Source organism: Camelus dromedarius, chromosome 3 (assembly GCF_036321535.1).
Source record: "Camelus dromedarius isolate mCamDro1 chromosome 3, mCamDro1.pat, whole genome shotgun sequence".
Classification (NCBI taxonomy): domain Eukaryota; kingdom Metazoa; phylum Chordata; class Mammalia; order Artiodactyla; family Camelidae; genus Camelus; species Camelus dromedarius.
The window spans coordinates 118,721,856-118,745,655 of NC_087438.1; positions in this window are offsets into that span (position 1 = coordinate 118,721,856).

The following is a 23,800-nucleotide window of genomic DNA, read 5'->3' on the forward strand; positions in this document are numbered from 1 at the left end:
AAAATTGTATTTCCCTCTTACATAAAGAAGTCAAGCAATCGGTAGCCCAGGGCTGGTTTGCATGATGGCCCCTGGGTCAGAGAACAAGATGCCTGTTATCTTCAGCCCATCAACCTGATGGCCCAAAGTGGCTGCCTGAGGGTCAACCATCAGGTCCACATTCCAGGCAGCAGAGAGGAGGGAAGAAAGGTGCTTCAGTTCCCTTTTGGGATGGTTCTGTAAAGTCCCAGGTAGCTTTCCTGCTTTTATCTTGCTTTAAACAGAGGGCTGAGAGACAGCTTGCTATGAGGTAAGCTCAACTCAGGACCAGCCTTCTCCCTCGAGGGGAGGGGAGGGAGTGCGCGGGGAGGAACCGATCATCCTGCACATGGTGTAAGACACCACGATGAGCCGCCGGGGGCCTCTTCAGTCCGCCCATTGCTTTGGGCTGCACTGAGCGGTTGGTAACGGTTGAGATTTTCACGTAGAGGTGCGTGTATGCTTGAACAATTGCTCGGTTCATTTAAACTAGTGGCTACCAGAGCACGTTGGAGAACACATTTGTTCTCACCTTCTAGCTAGTGACCCTCCCGCCAGGTTGCTGTCCTGCTGTTCATTTCCACGTTATTTTCCAAGACTTCCAGAGGAAATGTAAGCAGCCTGATGCTCAAATGCTTTTCTGTGTGATTCCCCCCTTGTTCTTTGAAGGAACAACAACTTGCCTAGAGAAGAGTGGACAAAATTCCAACCCTCCATTTCTTTAAAGCTCTGAGATTTGGTGTTAGGAAATAGAAGAAAATTCCAGAAACACCGTTAAGAAACATTATTTCTTTCAAATGTGATTTTTAACAGCAAAGGACAATATAATTTATAGAACAACTTTTAAGACAATTGAATTGGCAGTAAGTTCACATAATGAAACTTCCAACAAGTCTTTATATTTCTCCTGGAAATTCCTTGGCTATTGGTGTAAATTATTAATAATTAATATCAGCTTTCTATTCTTTCTCTTCCTGTAGTTGTAGAGTTACATGAAAATAGCTTGTTGTGTCACTGAGAAAGCCTCCTGGTCAGCCTTTTAGTTAAACAGCTTGTGTGCGTTTCGGTGGCAGGTGTGCTAAATAGTAGTTTTCAGGCACTTGGGGGATGCCCATCACACCAGCACTGTGGGAGCCTATTTCTCACCCACGACCAGGTGAGACCCTCCTTTCCTCCACTGCCTCGCCCAGCCCCCCGCATTCTCACCACCCAATTTCATCAGATTCAGCCCTGCACAAGCAGAACAAGTCTTGGTTTCTCAAAGACCAGGATCTTAGTTCTAGGTTTTCTGTTAAAGGACAGTGTATAAAATCAGGCAAATTTATGTGTCTTTTGAGGCCTCGGGATCTCTGCAATTAAAACAAGAAGTTGAGTTACAATACTATTCTTTTCCACTTCTGAATTTCTATAACTCCACACAATAGCTTTTTTATTAATTAGCTAAAAATTTTTCCAGAATATATTTTCCTAAGATTCACAAATATCTGTTACTTTATATTTAAAGATGCTATATTTAAAAAATGGAATAATTATTTACTTTTAAAAAGTAATTTAAGTCAAGAAATGTTTGATACTGAAAGTTTACTATGAGTCCAAGTATGTAAGCTTAATTTTTGTGGTACTGTCGTTAAAACACACAACGTGAGAGTTGTGGGTTAAGTTTTATCTGGGGCAAAATGAGGACCAGAACCCAGGTGTCAGCATCTCAGAGAGCTCGGAGGAACTGCTCTGAATTTGAGGGGGAGTTCAGCATTATATGAGATTTCATTGAATGCTGACGTGCAGTCAAGTATACGTTAAGTCAGAGGCTGCTGCTATTCGAGGAACAGGTGTCTCTGTTAATGATTTTAGTGCTTTTCTAGATAGGAGGAGATGCAAGAATTTGGGCTCATAAAATTTCCTGAAAATGTCTAACTATCTGAAAGATTTTCTGCCCATTTTCCCAGAGCACAGAGCGCCCCATTCCTGATCTCCACCCTGAACTACTTTCAGAGGGTGTTCAAGGTCAGCAGCTGCAGCGGCTCATGACTTAATCAAATCAGAGGCAGATGACAAGTGCCAATTTTTAGTTGACAATATGTATATATTGTAGGAAAAAATGTTACTTTCCAACCCTACCCCTGTTTTACTTTTAGTTAGAGGTCAACTGATAACTGTTAGATGACTTAAGTCAGATGAGGGGTGAAGGAGTCGTCTCGTGAGCCGGCCAGTGCTCTATGTCAGCCTCCTTCATCACATTCAATTTTCTTTCTGTTCAAACAGCATGCATCTGATTTTATGAAGTTTGGAGACTGTCCTGAGCACATGGGGTCTGGAAGTGGCCCTGTTCCTGTGGTCTTTGTTTATTCTGTGAATTATGGTGTGAATCTTTATGTGCCCAAGCTTCATCATAATTTCAAACTTTAAGGATTTAAATATGGGAGATGGATGCCAAGTTCTGGGAATAGGTTTTCAGGATAACAGCCAGGATTGGTAAAAAGTAGGGAGAATGGATACAGCCTTTAAAAAAGAAAAGTTATTTTACAATTTCTGGCAGATAAATTAAAGTCCTTGTTGGGATTCTATCAGGAATGTTTAATTGGGAGACCTACCTCCCATTTTCATGAAATAAAATAATTTTATTATTTGTTTAGTGCCTACTGTCTAACAAATAAGTATCCCCTTTGCATATATTTTTATCATTTAATCTCTACAAAGATTCCCTGGAGAACACACGTGTCACAGGTGAGGGAACCAAGATCATCCAGGGTAAGTGGCTGGAAGGCAGATGGGTTGGAGGGCTTACCCTCCTTCAGGCTGAGACAGAGACACCAAGGTTTATTGACAAGCGTGTAGCTGAAGTGGTTTATTTAATACTTTGCTTCCTTGATGAATTGGATCTCTTGAAATTTTTTATGTCTGTCTTATCTTCCCCTCTCTCCTCTGCCTCAGGACTTCTCCTCGTAAGTAGTATGAATTCAGCCTGAGCTGATTCAGGAAAATCAGAAAATAAAAAATTAGCCCACACAAATGACTTCTTAGTCCTTGTAATTCAGTACTTCCTAAAATTCTCAGAAACGCAAGGAAGGTGTGTTACTTCGGGGACTGAGTGCATTTGAAGTGTGAGAAATGTTAAGTGTGATCTGGTAAAGGCGCAGGCTCTATAGACAAAGATCCGGGTTTGGATCCTGGTTCCATCAAGTACTGGAAACATGACCACCTACAGCCTCAGTTTCTTCATGTGTTAAATGGGCTGATGGAGCTCACCTCCAAGTGGTCAGGTCAAAATGAGATGGTACGAGTGACTCTCAGGCAGAATGCTTGGCAAAGTGCTAGTTGCTCTTGCTGGTTTATAATGTCCTCTTAGGTAATTCCGTTGTCCATTGGCTTGAGAATACCTCCTCATTTGATTTAAGAAAAATAGCATGCCTTAAGAATTTTAAAAATAAGGAATGAAGATTTACTGATTAATGCTGGGTGTATTTTTATAGTTCATTTATTTAAAAAAAAAGTAGGAGTTCTCTAAAGAGAATTTATTCAGTGTGCCTAGAATATGATTCAGTTAAAAATGGTTTTCCTTTAAATACTTTTCAGAAATTTTCTGTGATATTTTTCTTGAAAAGTACTTGAAGATTTCTGAGGAGGTTTTACATTTAGAAAAGTTTATTCTTGTAACAATTGACACATTAAATAAATGATTCATATCCCTGGACAGCATAAAGCACTGGCTTTTTTTTTTTTAATATATATAATTTTGGTGGTTAGTTCTATGACATTTTATTGGGTAGAACTATCTCCCATTTCCATTTTACAGGCAGAGAAGATGAGTCATACGATACTCACTATACAAGAGAAGCAGAGGCTGATTAATTTGGGCAGAAGTGTAAAAGGGTGTGGAGAAAAAAATCGTTGACTCGCAAACTGGACGCATTCTGTGGTGCTGTGCAGCTGAAACGGATTTGATTTTGCTTCTGGGTTGTCCTAGGTTTTGGCACATGTGCCTGGAAATGTCTCTCGGGCAAAGATGCTTATTTAAGAAGGTTGTCATTGTAAATGTTCTTAAGAGTATTAAACAAATTCCACAGCAAATAAATGAACATGTTTGGAAGGTTTTCCACCCTAATGTAATTTCCAGAAAACAGACATGATTCACTTGCTAAACCAAACACACAGTTACAATAATGAGCCTGGCTCACATGACTGGACAGCACGGAGGGAGCCTCATCTATTGGCCTGGGTTATGCTGCAGTAACTGCACCTGAAATTTTAATTAGAATTTATTTACAGCGAGTGCTGCTTCCGCGTTTTTCTCCCCAAAGTAAGGAAGCGCCCTCAATGCCTGGCCATTAGTCTGCAGAGCCCCGCGGCTCACACACTCCCCTGCTCATCAGGAGGCTGATGGAGCCAGTTTGCTTAGACACACTTAGCTACACTCGCAGCGGGGATCATCAGTCTCTTCTGTGTGTTGATCTCCACGTGCAGGGGAGAAAATCGACTTTTGCTGCCGACAAACGCTAATTGACTACCAGTTGTTTCAGAGGGACTGTGATGTTGAAAACTGGTGTCCCATTCATTTTTATATGTTGGATGCTGACAAATTTCACGGCAACACCTTCACGGTAAGTACACCCACCAGGGAGGGTGTCGGAGTTTGAATCTGTGTGTTTTAGTATTCAGATCCTGGCACTGGTCAGTTTACAGTGTTCTCGCTGGGTTTGGGAGACTGTTTCTGGAGCGATTTCTTTGGCTTCCAATAAATTTGCAAAGCCGTCTCCTTCAGTCGATTTCTGATGAGTTGAGTTGGGAGGGGCATGTGAAATTGGGGCGGGCAGAGAGGTGCAATGAAAACTAGCCACCATCTGGTTACCTTTCATTTTTTGTGGGCCAAAAATGCTTGTCTTCTTTTCTTTTCTCCTCCATTCATCCCTTCAGGTCAGGGAGTCGTCTTCAAGAATTTCTTCCTAAAATGTAAAGTAATGATGAAGGCAGTGTGTTTCTGTGGTTGATTTCATTTGATTTGCTTTCATTGTTAAAGATTTTCTGGTGAGGTTTTTATAGCTCTTAAAAGCTGGAAGAGCAGCAATACCAAGGAGAGAAAGTCAGAGAAATGAGTCAGCGGCCCCTGTGAGGTCTGGGGGACGAGGGCAGGAGGTGGGGCGGAGGCAGCACCGTGGCCTCACCTGCAGCCCTGAGGGCAACGTGCGCATGTAAAGCCAGCGTCTCTTGTCACCATGTGTTCTAACAGGACTCCCACTAAAGGAATGCGAGGAGATTTGGGGAGGCCTTAACTTTTACCCTCTTGCCAAACATCTTTAATGCTGACTGTATTTATTCAAGATGACACAGAGATCACCTGCATAGTGTGAGGAAGCGGTGCTTGCTTCCTGTCTTGCCCGCCCCAGGCTCACTCATCAGACACCTGATTCTTGCAGGCACTGCAGTGCCCGTGGGGGGAGCTCTGCTCCTCGGGGAGCTGGGCACGGCAGTGCGCACATTGAAGCCGGCCGCACCATCGCTGATCCCACTCCAAATGGTGAGATGAGCCCTTTGTGTAAGTAGTAGAGGTGGGATCCAGAGTCTTCCTGTGTTTGAGTTTTGCAGTAAAGCCAACTTGGAGGAAAGAAAGAAAATGCCTACTGTTCCATGACTGTGTCCTAAGGGTTTAAAGCTCACTGTGGAGCACACGTGAGATCTCATTCAGTAAATACTCTGGGGTCTTGATTCTGACTTGTCTTGAATTTGGCATTCTCATGTTATTTCTCTTAAAATATGTCTAAGCAATCATTTTTGTTTGATGGTTATGTGTGCATAAGGGTCCTGAAGAAACTGTTGTGGATGGAAGTGTGGGTACCAGAAGGGCTGGTGGCCCTGGGGGCTGCCCGAGCTCCACACCATTTGTTACCAGCAGTCTTTCAGATTGCATCTTATTCCAGAGCTCATCGGGGCTCCCATCTCTCACTACGTGACTTTAGAGAATATTTGTTCAGAGGGGAGGGGACGGGGTGCTTCCAAGTTTGGGTTCTGGGGTTCCCTGTCTAAAGGTGGCACTGGAACAAATCATTTATTCATGGAGTAATGAAGCCCCCCAGTCTCGTGGCTAATTGGGATTCCCTGTCCTTCTTCATTTTAGGAGCTGGAGGGCTTGTGTTAGGCCCCCAAACCTGTTTTTTGGTGAGCTTTCAGTCCTATAACTCCACCTGGGTTGTCCCGTTTCAGTCACATGACTTTGATTTTTGCAGGTAGGTGTGAATCCTGGATAGTGCCTGGGACTTCCTGGTTTCCCCTACAGTAGGGACACTGAAGAAAGTTCACCCCATAAGGTGTGTTTGGGGGCCTTGAGGACAAGTAGGGACCCACAGACAGATGTCTGGATGGGTGGCGATTAGGCCCAAGTCTTGGAAGAACAGAGATTCCATTACTGTTTTAACAGTGAAATTGAAGGAGTAATTCTGGAAGGTCTGATGCAACTGAGATTAAAATTATTATATGGTTTTTATTGTTAGCAGGAGTGGTTTTTAATCCTTAGACCCAGTCCCCCCTATTGACAATAAATATTTTGTAACCTTTCTTTTCTGGTGCCCGGAAGTGAACGTCATAGAAAATGTAACCTAACTATAAATATGATAAACAAATAGACAGGTAGATGGAAAGATGTTTTGCCTAAATTCTTATATTATGGGGTATTTTATATTCTATGCTAATTAGTGACCACTCAGGACAAAAGGCACATACAAAGGGAGTCACTTCTAATAAACTATTTTTCCAACCCTTACCTAACTGGGAAACAAGTGGCTTCAGAATGTTAGAGCACCTCCCAAGTCCCTGGGGAAATCTCCTTGTCAGAGTTACACTTGCTTATGGTGTCCTGTGCCAAGTGCAAGCAGATGCGGTTCGGAAGCTGCCCGGAGGCTGACTCCGGGGATTCCTTCTCCGTCGCAGCTGTGAGGGAGCCTGTCTTTCCTGACCACAACCAAAGAGGCGATTTTGAATCTCTTAAAACTGCCATACCAGTGTATATCACAACCCTCACAAGATACGTTGAATAAAGTAGAAAACTTTAAGTGTCTCCTTTAGGATAGAAATAGGGTATAAAAGAAATAAATTAAAAAATTCTAGTGCCCGAATAAGTGCTACATTACACTGGCTGCATTATAAGGTTAGAAAACTTCATTACCGCTTTACATACCACATCTTGTATTTAGATTTTATTTATCTTTTTTTCCCTAAAGAAAAAACAATCATTTGATGAGTTCTTGTGTCAGAGGTGATGAGCAGAGAGCAAGTGTAAAACCGGGAACCGTGGTGCTGGTTAGTCTAAGACCATCTCCGTCACTGCGCAGATCATCTTTACTCATTTTACTGCACTTTTTAGAATCACCTTCTCACTTGGAAAAACTCCCGTGTCAGTTGGATTTGCTAGTAAAACAATTCTTTTTCTTACCTAGAACATCAGTGATGTTTTCAAGATGATAAAAAAAATTTGCCCATGGCATTTAAACAGTTGCTTGTTCTCGTAACTCATGGCTCACGGTCTCGTATTTGTCACAATTGGAACTGTGTTTTCTTTGTGCAAATTCTCATTGCTTTGGTGACGCAGGGACACTTGTCCTTACTGGATGGAATATGATAGTAGTTTTTTGCATTCTCTCCCTAAATCTGGAGTCCTGTGTTATGTTTCCTGTTAACTTAAAAAATAGGAATATTGTTATTTACCTAAATATCTAACCTCACACCAGTGGTGCATATCAAATTGGTCCAAATAAGAATTCCAATATTAAATGAAACAGTAATTTCACAACCCACTTTTCCAAAAATTTGGATTGATGGTTCAATTATACCAGGGACATTAGCTGTTTTAATTGAATCAATCATTGCTTTCTTCAATAAAATTTTCCATTCCATCTGCTCTTTTGGTTTATTGTTCTTCAGTGTTTCATTTGCTTTCTTTCCCAAAAATATATGATTTTGGCTTTTGTCATTGAAAACCCTTACTGGTTTTGCTACCTCATGCTGGAGAGGAAGGCTTGTGACTGTTTTATAGTCACTGGTTTCATGGTTGTATGAGTGCTTAATGCCACGTTGCAGGGGTGTGGAGACCTAATGAATTGTGTACATAAAAGGCTTAGTCTACACTGAGTGCAGGGTTAGTGTTCACAGCCCATGTCATCAGTATCATAATTAATCCATTACAATCATCCTCTATTAATCAGTGTTTTCCTTCTAACGTCTCCAGGAGAGGAAATGTAGTAGTCTAAATGCAAATCTTTGCCAAACTTTCAGTCAATTCAAAACCTTTAAAGCTTTGCTGTCAATAGGACTGTGTGCCTTCTATCCCTAATTCTACTCCTCCTGACCCAGGACGCGGTCTCCACAGCTGATGATCCATGAGACACTGGATTCTTGGTCCCATGGCTCTGTGTGTTCTGGGACTTCTGGGGACTTCAGCACTGTTTTAGGGGCTTTGGGTCCCACCTCTTCATAGCATTGCTGAGATGAGATCTGTGGGTTCACCCTCATTCTTGACTGTATGGTGCATTTTTTCTAGAACCAACACACGCCACCGTGGCAGCACTACTTTGAACACGTGCTGGGGCAGCGTGTGCTTGTCAGTTCTTGGGTTTAAATTTTCTGTTCTAATTTCTATAATGGGGTATATTGACAGATACACTCCATGTAAACAGAAGCTCTGTGGGGTTTTCAGCAACTTCTAAGAACATAAATATTCCTGAAGCAGCTAATCTTCCTCCCAACAAGTGAGGAGCAAGCCGGCAAGTCCTGGGGGCCTGTGGCGGCCAAGCTGTGCAGCCCAGGCTGCTCACCGAGGAACAAGGAGAAAATCTTAAAAACCTACTTCCATGCTGTCTTTCACAGAATCTCAGAAATGAACGTTTTAATATCTAAAGAGGGGTGTTTTTTTAAAATAAATTTTTTATTTTTTTCCTTTTTCAGTTTTATCAGGTAGAATTTTTACAGTTCAACTTCACATACACATATTGCATGTAAATACATGTATAGAGCATACTGCATTTTTTAGTTTACATATATGTACTAATTATTGTTTCATAAGAACAGATTAGAGCTTTAGATTTTTAAAATTAGTTACCAGAGGAATAAGGACATCTACAAAAGAATAAACAGAATATGGTAATCCAATCACAAAGGACGGTCAGATGTGCTTGCATATATTCAAGAAATCAAAACAATATTTAGTTCATTTGTGGTCTTATTATTATTGCTATTAATTTTAGATTCCCCATAAATGAAGTCATATGGCATTTTTCTTTCTCTTTCCACCCCACTTCACTTAAAATGACAGTCTTCAGGTCCATCCATGTTGCTGCAAATGGCATCTTTTATGGCTGAGTAGTATTCCATTGTATATATGTATCACCTCGTCTTTATCCAGTCATGTGCTGATGGACATTTGTGTTGTTTACATGTTCCTTGTTCTATGTCCCTTCTGGCAACAATTACGGATTTTAAATATTTTCCACCTTAAAATCCTTCCTGAAGGAGATGTGGTAACTGGAATCAAAAACAGTTACAGCACAGGGTTGTTTGTGATGGCCTTGGGGGCTTGGTAGAAAGGTTGGCAGAAAGGATTTCAGATTCTGATCAAATGAGTCCTCCTCTTGTAGCCCTGCTGACCGCCTCTCTCACGGCCTGCCCTACAAGTCTGAGCAGTCCCTTCTGTGAATCCTACTGTATTGTGCACAAATTTTGTCCAATTGGTGTCATCCAGTATGGACCTTAAGTGAGGCACCCAAGCTCCTGTGTTGGTTTCTTCCATCAGTCCTTACTTCCTTGGGAGCCAGGACTGTCTCATTGCCCCAAGGATCCCTAATGCCTAGTGAGATGCATGATAAAGCTGGTACTTAATGAGCACATGGGTCAAATGGAAAAACCTGATCAAAAAAAGGCCCTCATTTTTTCAGACATGCCTACTTGAGCACATAGGGTAAAATGACATGTCTTCTTGGATTTGCTGTCAAATACTTCAACAAAGGACAAATAAAAGAACAAAGGTCTGAATAAAGGAAATATGGAAAAGTTTGTGAATTCCTTAATCTGGGTGATTGGCTTATTGTACTATACTTACTCATGTATACTTAAGTTAGTTTATAATTTTACTGTCATTAGCTGAATAGCAAGTATTAATGCGTATTAATTGAAATCCTTAGAACTGAACAAACTTACCCCACACAAAATCCTTAATATCCTAGTAGTTTGTCTTTCAGAAATCTTTTCCCACAAAGACAGGAAAAAAGGGAAAGGCAGATCCGTGCAGTATTTCCACGTTGTCAAAAGACCAAAGGCCGATACAAAAGAAGAGATTGTAAAAAAGATAAAGAGGCTGAAATCAATGTCCGGAAAACCTAGCTAACAATCCTAAATGGCCCAACTTAACTAACCTCAGCACTGCTGCATCAAGAATGGGGCAAATAGCACCTAGTGGATTTTTTTTTAATAAATAAATAATAATCCAGTTCCTACCACAGGCAATTATGATAAGACTGAGTATAATTTCTAACACCAACTAGTGTACAAATCATAATTTCTACTTGATTCAAACTGCTTCTTCTATAAAATTTGAATCTTTTTATTCTTAAGACAGATTTGTGGCCTATGACCTAGTGATAAAATTTTCAACTGGCTTGTATTAAAAAAGGTTCACCATAGTGAGAGTTTATTACATCAAGTATTCCTTTTTGGGAAACCCATGTGCCTTGTCATTCTCTTTCATAAGATTTCCTGTGGAAAATTCAATCCTTCATTCAGGAAAAGGCTGAGCAATATATCTCATGGGAAAACCTTCATAAACTGCAACACAAGAAAATGAAAATGACAGTGAGCAGCCCGTGAAGCCGGCAGACATACAGCGCACGGCTGTGTTCCCGCCTCGAATTTCTTTAACCAGCAGGGAAAATGTGCATTTCAAGAAATAGACATAAACAATTTTCAGGACCTGAGCACACAATTTCCCTTTCAGGGTTTAGTGGGCTTCCATTTAATTCTATGAGAAATGTTTAAAACAACAGAACAACAGCTGAGATAGGGTTTAAAGTAACTTTTATGTCTTAGTGAAAATAAAGCCAACTGATAGTTATCATTTTTACTTTATTTGATCTCACTCTCTTACTTTACCTCCCCAACTTCCTCCAGAAAATGATTGTGAACATCCCCTCCTGTGTCAGAAGGCTAAGTAGAAAGTACCAATCAAATGGAGGTGGGCTTTGTTGTTTTATTTTTCAAAACAAACAAGTTTAATTCATGTGATTTAATAATTAAGATCAGAAACAAAGTCTACTCAATAAATGGTAGCCAACACATGTCATCATAGCTGCTCATCAGGTTTGGCCCCACGTTACACACTTTTACATGGACATGTGCCATGTGCTGTCATGGGAAATGGTGAGTGGGGACAGGGCCTCTGCTCTCACAGGGCACACAGCCTGGTGGGGAGGTGGTGTTCAATCATTGCCCTTTTTTTTAATATAATTACAAATTATGGGAAATGCTATTTAAAAAGAACAAAATGAGTCAATGAAAGTGAAAAATACAAGGACAGTATTTAGGCTGAGGGAAGACAGGGAACCTCTTTGAAGAGCTGACACTCCACTGAGACCCAAAGGACAACTCCGGTGCTGCAGGTGAAGGGCAGGGACACATTGATAAAGGGCTGATATCCAGAATATACCAAAATCTCTTTAAACTCAACAAGAAGGATGAACAACCTGATTAAAAAATGAGCAAAATTCCTGACACAGATCTCATCAAAGAAAAAATCTAGATGCCAAAGAAGTCTATGGAAAGATGCTCCACAGCATCTGTCATCAAGGGGATGCAGACTGAAACAGCGAGGTACCACTGCACACCTGTCAGAACTGCCAAAACTCTGAACACTGACAGCACCAAATGCTGGTGAGGATGTGGAGCATAAGGAATTCTCATGCATTGCTGGTGGGAATGTAAAATGGCCCAGATACTTTGGAAGACGGTCTGGCAATTTTTTACAAAACTAAACGTACTCCTAACACATGATCCGGCAACTGTGCTCCTTGGTGTTTACTCGACGAAATGGAAACTTATGTCCACACACAAAACTGCATACAGATGTTAATAGCAGCTTTATTCATAATCACCAGAACTCAGAAGCAACTAAGCTGTTCTTCAGTAGGTGAATGGATTAACTGTGGTCCAGCCAGAAAATGGACTATTATTTGGTGCTAAAATGAAATGAGTTATCAAGGCATGGAAAGACATGGAGGAACCTTAAATGCATATTACTAAGTGAAAGAAGCCAATCTGGGAAGGTTCCGCAACTGTCTGATTCCAACTGTATGGTGTTCTGGGAAAGGGAAAACCACAGAGACTAAAAGATCAGTGGCTGTCAGAGGCTAGAGGGGAAGGAGCAATGAATGAGGTGCAGCACGGAGCATTTTAAGGTCACTAAGACAGACTACTCTGTATGATGCTGTGACGGTGGATACATGTCATTTTACATCTGTCCAAACCCACAGAGTGCACACCACCAAGTGTAAATCCTAGTGTTAAGTCTGGGCTCTGGGTGATGATGACGTGTCAGTGCAGGTTCACCCATTGTCGCAAATGCATGCTCTGGTGCAGGCGTCAATAGTGAGGAGGCTGTGGGGACAAACTGCAGTTCATACACTGAATCCAGCCCCAGACACCGCTGTTAATAAAGCTCTGTGGGTGTGTGGAATGTCCGGATGCTCTGGCGTCTGAACAGCAGAGCTGAGCAGCTGCACCAGAGATCAGGAGGTTTGCAGACCCTGAAATATTTACTCCCAAGCTCTTGACAGAAAAAGTCTGCTGAGCCCTATTCTAAACGAATCAGAATTCACCCTGATGAGACAGGACAGCAGGGCCCAAACCAGGCATGGTTAATGGGACTGAAGCAATGTTTTAGTTCCAACACCTTTGCTGAAGTCCTGCAGATCCCGCGACAGACTGTAGCCAGGAAGCGTCTGCAGAAGGAGTCGGGAGAAGACCTTCCCGCCAGGCTCCGGGATGCCGGGGGCCGCGCGCTGCACGGGGGCCACCCGCTTGAAGAAGGCGGACTTGCGGTGGAAGCCGATCAACTCATAGAGCTCGGAGAGGATGCTGCACTGCTGAATTCTCTCCTAGGAATGCTGAAGCACAGGGAGAAAAGCAACAAGCATCTGAACGAAACATGTAATGGAAAAAAGACCCGTAAAAAATTTTCCCTTAAAACAGAGACCGAACGACACAGGAAGGAAGAGGAAGGCTGACTTCATGCACTGATGGGACCGGATGCAGAAATGCAGGGAAGCAGCGCTGTGCGGATGCTCCAGACCCCCTCTGGGCCCCACCTTTCCGCGTTCCGCCTCTCCTTTTACTAGAAAGTTCCGTATTCCCTGAAACAGAGGAATCTGCTACCTAAACATGGGACACAGAGAAGGGAAAGAGGAAAAGGACGGGAAAGTAAAGGAACAACAATTCATCTACACCCTAGGGTTTGGGCGGGACTTTCACCAAACACACAACCTCTCAAAGCACAGAGCACACAGTGAGAGGCCGACAGAGTGACTGCGACTTCTGCTCCTTAAACACAAGCAACCTGCCAGCACACGCTGTGCCCGTTACTGAATCATTACAATCATTTCAGAAACTATTACTACCCCAGCTCACAGGCAAGGAAATCTGAATCTCGGGGAGGATTTATTATCATCCTGGACAAATTCCCATGGCCCAGAATTGTCAGAGCCTCCGGCAGACCCTGGACTAAAATGCTCCTCATCACCACGGGCCCTGAGCCTCAGGCTGAGGCCACGTTAGGTCTGCACCGGCCCAGAGCACGAGTCTGTGGGACAGGGAGTGGTCCCATTTGAAGTGCCAGGCCAAGGCCCTCAGGAACATATGTAATGAAACCAAATACCCAAACTCATTTCCAAGCACTTCCCTGTCCGGTAGGACTGCTCAGCACATCTGGCTTATCACCTGTGCACAGGCTGTGCAAGGGGCCCAGACAGTGACGTGACGTCCCCATGGAAGTGGCTCAGAGACCGCTTCATCACAGGACAGACTCTCCCGGCTTCCAACGTTAACTCTCCATTCCATTTCCAACTGGAAAGTAAGTTTAGACTTGTTTTCCTCTCCAGAAACAAAGACAGTGGTAACATCAGCGGGAAACTCAAGACTGAGGAAGAGTCTCCTGGACATTTGGAAGGATAGGCTGGGGAGGGAACAGAGATAGGGATCAGAAAGACCCGTGTTCCAGTCCAAAGTCTGCACATCACTCGCTTTGACAGTTTCCTTATTAATACAGGTGATAAAATCTAATTATGATTGTTTTGAAAACTAAAAGAAATAACGTATGCCACTAGCATAGGTGTAAAATCCTCCATGAGTGTTCCAGAAATGGACGTGACCATGGTTAGATACTGTCTGCCAAGTCTTGTGTGCTAAGCTCACATCAGCCAGCCAGAGATGTGCCAGAGAATGCCTCAACAGCCAGCAGCCTTCTCCAACTTGGAAACTCACAGTGTCTGAAGAACAGGCAGTGGTGGATGCTTTGGGACACTGTGGAGGTAGCACTCCAGTGATGACTTTAAAAAGCTGGGGAGAATTTAGGGGACCATACAGTTCAAATACAGTAAACTCATTCCATGTCTACAAATATTCATCTGTAGCCATGGTGATTTAGAGAGGAAATACATATTCAAACGTACATCATTTTCCCACATAAGTGCATCAAAACAATTTGGAAAGAATGTAACTTTCTTCTCTAGATCACACAGTGGGGATTACAAGGTTTGTATTGACAGCACTACGTGTAAATCATCTGCAAACGTAACTGGGTCCATTATCAGTCATCATCATTTGAAGGGAAGGTTGGAAAAGAACAAAGCCTAGCTAATACGCTCCGGTAATTTGTTGGGTTACGATGTCACAGAGGAGACGGACAGCTCAACAAGGAACCACTCTGCCGTGATCACGGAGCCGGGGAACGGGATGGGCGGCAAGATGTATGGCGCAGCCGTAGCTGTGCCCGCCCTTCTAGGCAGGTACCCAGTCACTTTGACAAGGTGTCAAAAGTGTATGCCCACGTCCTCATCACCTGTCATGCATTAAAGAGAAATGGAAACCTATTAACGGCCAATAACCTCGGTGGCTACACCGTCCAAAGAGCAACGTCACAGTTTGACAACTGGCCATCCCGGTTCCCTGGGCTTCATTCTTGGAGAACCTTAGAAACCACTCCTCTGTCCTCAAGAAGTGCTGCCTACTTGTCCTATCTTTGGCTCAGGGATACAGCACGTTCACGTGGACTTTAATGTCTGCACAGATTTGACTGTCTTTCTCCAGGTTCACTTGTCCATTCTGAAGAGGCCTGAGTTAAGTCCAAACTCCATAAGATCAATTCCCTCCAGTGACAACTCAACGAGCCTGCAATTACAAACCAACTGAACAGGACTGTCCTCAGCTAAAAATGTCACCCGCCCTTCACTGCTTTCTTAATCTCCTGTCCTGGCTAATTGCAACAGTCTAACACCACCCTCCACCAAGTTCCCCAACTATGTCAAATAGAAAGTAAGGTCCATAAAAGAGGTGACAACTCCATAGTCACATCTGAATTCCTAGCATATATTAATGTCAATAAATAGAACTATGATTATGGCTTCTTTCCTTTAAAACCTTTCTGGTTATTTAAATGAGACCATGGAAGGGAGGTGTTTGGGTCCAGTATCTTGATCCAGAAGACTCTGGAGACATTTTTCTAAATGGCTGCCCACTGATTCATTCAAAACACAACTTCTCTTTCCAGGAGGAGCTGTGATTTTCTGCCAGGAGTTTGTTGTCAGTCTCATGCCAGAACAGATTTAAACTAAATACTTACATTGGATATGTTATTTTTCCCCGCTTCCAAAAAAATTGACTTTCCTTACTTCCTTGCCTTGAGGAATGCTTTTTTACTTTTCTTTCTAATTCACCCTTTTATAAAGCAGGATTCTCAGGATGTGCTTGGCCTTACATAAGAACAGCCATCCAACTCCCAGTGTGAGAGGCCTGGGGCTCAACTCCTGCCCTCCTGTCAAGGCAACTGAAACTCAGTTCAGGAGCCAACTGGCCCCCAGGGCTTCTAAGGCTCGTGTATCTCCCAGAATCCCTGCTTTCTGGTTGACTTGGCTTCTGAGGATTTCCCCTCACTTTCTTGACAATTAGCTGTGCAGCTTGAAAGATGAGGAAGGAAGGTCTTATTTCTTAATCAGCATTTTAAGGAACTTATGTAATGAAGGTTTTCAAGAGTTTCTAGAACCCTCCATTGCCGAGACAGAAAACACACTAGATATATTCTAAATCTAGCTATCATGTGCATTTTTTATTTGCTTTTGTTTTCTTAACTGCTAACAGACATTTTTGAATTAAAAAATAAAATAAGGCCCCAAATAGGATAGAACATTGAAGAGGAAACAAAATTAAAGGGCAAAGACAGAAAAATGATAAGTACTCTACAAAGTTAATAGAAAAAATACACTATGGATCAGATCAGCAGTTCTCAGTAACAGCTAATTGAAACCTGACCATGAGGTAAAATGTCTCTCCTGTCAGGAGACGGTCAACAGAAAACAGAATTAAATCAACAAACTAAAATTCTAAGTCTGGCGAAGTAGAGAAGTCTACCAGCTAAATGTGTTTTCTTCTGGAAAAGAGGGAGACTCACAAGATATTTTCTGTGGAGCCTGAGCCCAGGTGAGGATGGTGAATTGAGCTCTGTAAGTACCCAATTAGCAAAGTGAGTGATGAATAAAGAGACGTGAGCTTTGATGACAGAGATGATACTACTATTCACTTGTCCTGTAAGTATGTCTTCACGTTCAATGATCAATACCTCTGCGTCCTCAGGGATTGAGATTATAGGAAAATGCACAGCCCGGGCCTAGACCTCCTCTGTGATTGTGGCACTGCACTTAGATGTTTCAAGGGCACCACCAACTCCACCCTCTGCCTCTCCCAGCTCAGTCCCATCACTCACAGATGTGACTGGACCCTTCCTTCAGGGCCCAATTTCCTCAGTCAATGAGTCACACCACCCACACCTCACCTACAAAGTTCTCACTGGCACTCCCTCAGCACTGACTGTGTGCTGGGGACCACGCTGCACATTGTGCACACGTTATCTCACTGGATCTCCACAGAAGTCCTGGGAAGTCGGTATATCACTGCTTCAAGTAATAAGATAAATTGTTTCACTTCCTTGAGTGCGTCATCCAAAGTGACACGGCTACTGAGCCACAAACCTGGGACTGAAAACCATTTGAAAATTGAACACTGCTACACCTCATAGCCACCCTACTCTGACTTATCACATCACCTCCTGCCGAGCCTTCTAAATGTTTCTAAGCATTCTACAAGACAAAAGTGATCTACGAGAGCACCCCTCTCCCCTACTTAAATTCTGACAATGACGTTCCACTTCCCTTAGGAGAAAGCCCCACCGGGCCTGAGCACAGCCCAACGGCCCGGCATCCGCGTTCCCTGCCCGGCCGCGCCGCCTCACCCACCACGCAGTGCTACACGTGCCGTGTCCAGGACAGGGATGCTGACTCCGTACAACCCGGGGCTCGTCTTACTCAAACAATGATCAACCTCTTCAGTGCTGACTCTCAGAAAAATGTTTTCTCTGGATGAATCAGTATCTTTTTCCTTACAACTTCCCATCATTGATAATGAGCTCCCCCCAAAAGAGAGAAAACCTAATACTCAGACTCCTTATCTGTAAAGTGTGAATAACAAGGAAATATGAGAGGTTTTAAGCGGAATAATATTCATGTGAGGCTGAGGGACAATTCCCAACATACAGTAAGCACTCAATATGTGCTTACTTAATATTAATAAAATAGATTCCATTCCAGCAACCTTAAATCAATGCTTTATGGCTTTGTCCAAAAGACTACCGACAAACTATTGGACGAACCCCTTTGAGCAGATCCACCCAAGCGTACTGGGATAGGTAAGACTTGACTCCAGTTACAGCTGCAGCCAACCAGCACTACGGGGCGGGGGCAGTTTGCTCAAACTCTTACATGTTGTTTGAGCATTTAGTTGTAGTTATTGAATAAAGACAGGTATTATATAGTCAAAGCTCCTGAAACATAAATCTTCAAAGATTGATGCAAATTAGTTTCAAGTACAACACTCTCACTAGAAATTATTTGAAAATTATAGTCTTAGCTCCTCCACACATCGAAAGGGCATTTTCTTAATGTATCTGACTATATACACTGAAAGGATTGTTTAAAAGAAATTAAGATGAAGCCATAATGAATAAGCTTTCAGTATAATCTGCACAAAGCCCCACCCAAGGGTCTCACTTCTCACTTCCACATAAGTGTTCAGGTAGCTTAACCTGGGTCTTGGTTTCTTATGACACGGGGGTGGGAAGAATTGTGGATAGATTTATGTAGCAAATATAAATCTAGGGTATTTGCTGTGTAGGAATCCTAGAAATAAATAAATTGATATATAGTCCCACCCTTAGGAAGCTCAGCCTTTCCAACTACAACAGCATTAAAAATAAAATGAGAGATACATTTAAGAAAATTTTACAAGATTTGCACATTGAACATTTTGAAGTATCACCAAAAAAAAATTAAAACATCTACATATATGGAAGGCATCCCATCTTCATGGAATGGTAGACAATATTGTTAAAAATGTTAAGACTCCCGAAAGTGATCTACAAATTTAATGGAATCCCTATCAAAATTCCAGCTGACTTCTTTGCAAAAATTGAAGAACTGATGCCAAAATTCATATGGAAGTGCAAGGGACCCAGGTCAGCCAAAACAATCTTGAAAAAGAAGAGCAAAGTTGGAGGACTCACTCAATGGTTACTACAAATCTATAGTACTCAAGTCATTATGGTACTGGCATAAGTTTGGATGCATAAATCTATGAGAAACAATAAAAAATCCAGGGGGGAAACTTACATTTACAGTCATTTTTCCAGAAATGTGCCAACAAAACTCCATTGAAAGAATAGTCTATTCAACAAATGGTGCAGAGACACCTGGGTATCTGAAGGCAAAAGAATGAATCTGGAATCTGGACCCCCGTATTTTATATAACAAATAAAATATTAATTCAAAATGGATCACAGACGGAAACGTAAAAACTAAATGTATAAACATTCTAAAAGAAGACATAGTTTAAATCTTTGTGGTTCAAGGATATGCTATGGCTTCCTAGATACAATACCAAGAGCACAAGTGAAAAAAAAGAAAGATAAAATTGACTTCATCAAATTTAAAACCATTTGTTACAAAGGACATCATCAAGAAAGTGAAATGAAAGGGGAAGGGTGTAGCTCAAGTGATAGAGTGCGTGCTTAGCAAGAAAAATAAAATGAATAAATCTAATTACCTCCCCTAGAAAGAAATTGTTTTAATGTTTAAAAAAACTAAAGTGAAACGACAATCTGCAGAATAGGAGAAAAATTTTGCAAAGCATATATCTAATAAGATACTAGTATCCAGGATATAAAACAAATGCTTACAACTGACCAATACAAAGAAAATCGACCCAATTTTTAATTATGCCAAGTATTTAAATAGATACACAATTGGCCAATAAGCATATGAAAAGATGCTCAGCATCACTAGCGAAATCAACATCAAAATGATATCTGATTTTACACTCACTAGGATGGTTATAATCAAAACATGGACAATAACAAGTGTCGGTCAGGAGGCAGAGAAATGGGAACCCTCAATACGCAGCCATTGGAAAGGGGCAATGGTGCAGCTTCTTTGGAAAAGCCTGGTGTTTCCTCAAAAGGTTAGAATTATATGGCACAGCAATTCCACTCCTAGATATAGAGTCATCCCTCAGTATCCTCGGGGGGTTTGTTTCAGGAACCCCCCACCCTGGATACCATAATCCAAGGATGTTCGAGTCCCTTTACAATCAGCCATCTGGATCCATGAAGTGGAAACTACAGAAATGGCAGGCCAACTGTACAGCCAACAGAATGAAAATATATTCTCACAAAAACTTGCACATCAATATTCATGGCAGTATCATTCAGAGTAGCCAAAGGTTACAAACAATATCCATCCATCAATGAACGGATAAACAAAATTACCAAGAATAGTCCCACAAAATTTTGGTCATTAAATCTTTGACAAAGGAGGTGAGAACATACAATGGAGTAGACAGCCTCTTCAGAAAATGGTGTAGGGAAAAGTGGACAGCTGAATGTAAATCAATGAAGTTAGGCCACTCCCTCACAGCATACACAAAAATAAATTAAAATGGCTTAAAGACTTAAACATGTAGACAAGACACTATAAACCTCTTAGAAGAAAACATAGGCAAAACATCTGACATACATCTCAACAATGTTTTCCTAGAGCAGTCTACTCAAGCAATAGAAATTCAAGCAAAATAATACAAGTAGGATCTAATTAAACTTACAAGCTTTTGCACAGAAAAGGAAACAAAAAGCAAAACAAAAAGACAATCTATGGAATGAGAGAAAATAGTTGCAATAAATGAAACTGACAAGGGCTTAATTCCCAGAGTATGTAAACAGCTTTTACACTTAATAAGAAAGAAAAACAAACAATTCAATTCAAAAATGGGCAGAAGTCCTAAAGAAACTTTTCTCCAATGAAGACATACAAATGGCCAATAGGCACATGAAAAAAATGCTCAATATCATTATCAGAGAAATGCAAATCAAAACTGCAATCAAGACTCAACTCTCACCAGTCCGAATAGCCATCATTCAGAAGTTCACAGACAGTAAATGCTGGAGAGGCTACGGAGAATTGGGAACCCTCCTGCACTGCGGTGGGAATGCAGTTTGGTGGAGCCATTGTGGAAAACTGTATAGAGGTTCCTCAAAAGACAAAAAATTGACCTCCCATATGACCCAGCAATCCCACTCCTGGACATATATCCAGAAGGAACCCTAACTCAAAAAGACACTTTTAGCCCAATGTTCACAGCAGCACTATTTACAATAGCAAGACATGGAAACAACCTAAATGTCCACTGAAAGATGACTGGATAAAGAGACTGTAGTATATTTCTCCAATAGACTACTATTCAGCCATAAAATAATAATAAAGTAATGCCATTTGCAGCAACATGAATGGACCTGGAGAATGTCATTCAAAGAAAAGTAAGCCAGAAAGATAAAGAAAAATACCATATGAGATCGCTCACATGTGGAATCTTAAAAAAAAAAAATCAAAAATCAAAGACACAAAAAGATAAACTTATCTACAAAACAGAAACAGACACAGAGACATAGAAACCAAACTATGGTTACCAGAGGGGAGAGGGTGTGGGAAGGAATATATTGATAGTTCAAGATTTGCAGATACTGAGTATGTATAGAATAAACCGCAAGTTTATACTGTATAGCACAGGAGAATATATTTAATATCTTATAGTAACTTATGTTTAAAAGAATATGAAAATGAATACAGGTATGTTCCTATTTAACTGAATTGTTGTGCTGTACACAAGAAACTGACACAACATTATAAACTGACTAGACTTCAATGAAAGTATTTTTAAATAGACCAAAAACGAAAAAAAAGAAAAAGGATATTATGAAACCAAAAGAATAAAGTACTGACTCAGGCTACATTATGGATGAACCTTGAAACTTTATGCTAAAATAAGCCAGACACAAAAGGACAAATAGTGCCCTTTAAGGTGAACTGTATCTAAGCGTTTACTGTACTACTTCTGTAAATTTTCCGGAGGTTTGAAGTCTATCAATATCAAAATAAAATGTATTATTCATTAAAATCATAAAACGCTTCCTCACAGGAGGGCTTTAATTATTAAATGCAGAAATGCATGTAAAGCTCCTGGAAAAACACTATGCACGTCCACACACAGACACTGCTGTCACTGCCGCTCAGAGGGTGGTGCCAGCGCTGATGAGGGCTGCCTCCACTCGCTGCCCTGCAGACAGGAGTGAGGGCCTGGGCTCTGACAGGCAGGGTGAGCGTGACCCTGGGTCAGACACAGCCATGCCCCAGACTCTGCGTTACCCAACTTTCTTATACAAACTGCAACATGTAATGTAAGGCTACAGGGATGTATCTTACAACACAGGGAATACAGCCAATGTTTACAGTAACTATAAATGGAGCATCTATTGTACACCTGAAACATATCATATTTCAAATCATCTATATCTTTGTAAAAAATTAAAAAATAATTTAAAAATGTTATCACTTTAATATTCAATTCGGTATTTAAGTAACTACTAAACAGCTTAGAATGTATAAAAGCATTTAAGTGTGCTGTTTGTTTACATATTTATTTACTTTCAGCCTCCTGCTAAAAGAGAAATTAAACAATTTTTTTAAACACACCTTAACAACCATAACAACAAAAAGGCAAAACTGAGAGTGAAGAGAAAATGGAGATTCAATACTTAAATGAAACCTGGGGGAGGTAAAGTCATAAAAATGGATTCCCTGGAGTCAGGGCAAGTGTTAAAGGCCGACTAGAAATTCAGCTGTAAGATTCTTGGCAGCTAAAGCAAAAAGAAAAGATCATGGGGGGGTGGTAGAGGGTGTGCTTAGCGTGCACGGGGTCCCGGGTTCAAGCCCCAGGGCCTCCACTAACAGATAAATACACCTAATTACCTACCCCCCCAAAGGAGTCCCAAAGAAAAGAAAAAGAGAAATTTCTTTCCAAAAAAACCTGATATTAAATTTGGATTAAATACTTAAAAAAAAAAAAAAAGAAATATAGAAAAGATGAATGACACTGTGAAGGAAAAGCCCAGCTGGGCTAACGAGCTAAGTCACAAATCTAAGTGTGATAAGTGTCGGTTTACTGATCTAAGTATTGCTGGGCTAACTCGTAAATCTGAAGTTTAGTGTCAGTTGAATGGGCTAATAAGCTAACTCGTAAATCCAAGGTCAACAATTGTCAGTAAAGTGATCTGTTCCAAATTCATAAGCTTCAGTGTACTGATTCCTTGCTTTTTGTTGTTTGAGCCTTATTGGCTAATAGCCCCTTACTTGTAATTAACCCTATAGAACCTCATGTGCAGGTCTTGGAGGTGTTCAGAGCTTCAGAACAGAAGCCCCTCTGAGCCCGCCGGCGTAATAAATCTCAGTGCATGTTTCTTGGCTGGCCTGTTGTTTCTGTAACAACACAAGCGATAATGTCCTTGAGATAAATCTGTGATGGCTGCTGGCAGGTCCCCATGTCTCACGTGGCAAAATCTGAAACATCTTTTTCACCACTCAGAGTCATCATAAGCCCACTCCACACTTCCTGCTGTTAAATGCAGGAGCACAGGCAGGTCCCGGCCTTTGCTCTCTCTGTGTCATCACAGTGAGACAGGATGGAAGGGGCAGAGCACAGCCATTCAAGGAAGGCCACAGCAATTAACAACAAAATGGTGAAGGATTCAACCCCCAGAAGGCCTTGAGGCTCAGGATGAAGAGATTTAACTTCTAGCAGAGCTTGAGCTTCATTATACACCCATTGTAATAGTAACATGGTGAATAACATGCCCCAAGGCACCATGGCAGTCCCAAGGCTAGCCACAAAAGGTCAAAGGGTGGGAAATGGCCAACTCCCTGGGAATCCCAGCCCATTGCCCTTAGGCTGGTCCTTCTATATATTAGCAAATGAAACCACCAAGCCCAAGAAAACGAGCAACACAGCGCCACCTCGCGGTCACCCCTCTCTCTCCCTCTTCGGAGAAAGCCCACACTCTGTGGAGTGTGTACCTACTTTTAATCTGAGCACCCAAACCCCACACCTCGTG